The sequence below is a fragment of the Sinocyclocheilus grahami genome, unplaced genomic scaffold (genome assembly GCF_001515645.1).
Source record: "Sinocyclocheilus grahami isolate Dianchi unplaced genomic scaffold, SAMN03320097.WGS_v1.1 scaffold2249.1, whole genome shotgun sequence".
Classification (NCBI taxonomy): domain Eukaryota; kingdom Metazoa; phylum Chordata; class Actinopteri; order Cypriniformes; family Cyprinidae; genus Sinocyclocheilus; species Sinocyclocheilus grahami.
This window is the reverse complement of record NW_015507428.1, coordinates 57,193-58,766: the sequence shown is the minus strand read 5'-3', so window position 1 is coordinate 58,766 and position 1,574 is coordinate 57,193. Positions and strand designations below refer to the sequence as shown.

Below are 1,574 nucleotides of genomic sequence, written 5' to 3'. Positions count from 1 at the left end.
AGCGCTATATAAATAAAGGTGACTTGACTTGACTTGACTTCTGCACCCCCTTTGACACATTGGCCATTGGCCAGTCTAAGCTCCACCCTGAGGGGTCCAGGGGCAGCTACTGGTGGAGGTGGAGGAACGGTGTTGACCTCCACAACCAGAGCTTCTACAGATGTGCCAGAGTACCTACACTGGAAGAGAAGCCTGGACAACAGACGGGGAGCTTGTAGCATTTGTCAGAGATTAACGATTAAGAACAGCATAGATCACCTACTCAAAATGGCTGTCCCTTGTGATGGAACCAAACCGTCCCATCCCCACTTCACAAGAGGAGGTCATTCTGTTCTCATACACCACATAACCACTGTCCTCCTGCAAATAGCAACACTGTTGGCATCCAGTCCATCATAGGCCATGAAGCATAAAACCATAAGCAGTTACTTGCCATCATTCTTGTACCACATGCGGTCACAGGGAACTGGTATACAGCAAAGGAAGGTGTGGACCCCACAGGACTGCAAGGTGGGTCGTTTCCACCCAGTAGATGGACTGAATCCACACTCAGTCGAGGCAGTGTAACATCTCTAGCCACCACTACCACAAACTGACCATCTCTTATACACTGGACAGTCACTGGAACAAAGGCACAAGACCAGGTTAGTGTCAAGGATCAGTTAAATGGGAGCATAACAGCAACTCAACACTCTTACCTGCCTTCCCATAGTAACACTGCTGTCTGTTAAAGCAGCAGCTGATTGCTTCACATTCAGCATCACTGATACCAGGTTGTCCACATTGGTTTGAACGACATGTTTCCTGGAAACGTGTGGAACGGGGTTTGAGATGCGTTTTCTCTTGTTTGGTGGGTGTGTCAAAAATGTCAGCCCAAGCAGCAGCAACATGTATATAAACCACGTGGTATTAAAGAGACAGCTTGCACAATGTAATTAACATCAAAATAAATTCACAAGAGCAAGTATATTGTTTGCACATGTTTATTTACATTAAAGGCAAAATAGCTGAAATAATAAGAGCACAAGTATAGATCTGGAACTTCTTTAAGTCTGTCTAAATATAATTTAGTAATTGCAGTGTCGTCTGGTCCATCCTTTCCTTAGGAAGGTGTGCTAGACACTGATTAATGTAACATAAAAATACTACAGTATACATATTTATATATTTTGCTATTTTGTGGAGTGACACTTTCAAAAACTTTTCTATACTCCTCTGATTATATAATGGTAAATATTACAATAACATAGCACAACAGCAGTGATCAGCAATAATGATAAGCCTAACACTCACAATAAAAATAATAAGGTCATATAGATCATAACACAGTCTCGGAGGTAAAAAGTGGATTATCCTTCACCTGAAATGTTTGTCTTTTCATCCTGAAAAACTAATGTTGGATCACAATAATTAGGAACCACAGTTTGCACAAATCCCTTCAATCTATTGGGATGTTCTCTTTTATTTATGGACGGCAAGGGCAGTGACTGTAACATTGAGAGTATTCTGCAGTATTAAACGTATTTATATAGGGTGACCATACGTGTCATTTTCCCAGGACGCGTCCTGGCCAG

At 42.0% G+C, this 1,574-nt stretch overlaps 1 pseudogene; it reads right to left on the bottom strand.

Annotated features, from left to right (window-relative positions):
- Nucleotides 1-1,550, bottom strand: part of LOC107574483 (zona pellucida sperm-binding protein 4-like) — a 10,655-nt pseudogene extending 9,105 nt beyond the window's left edge.
- Nucleotides 1,551-1,574: the final 24 nt, after the last annotated feature.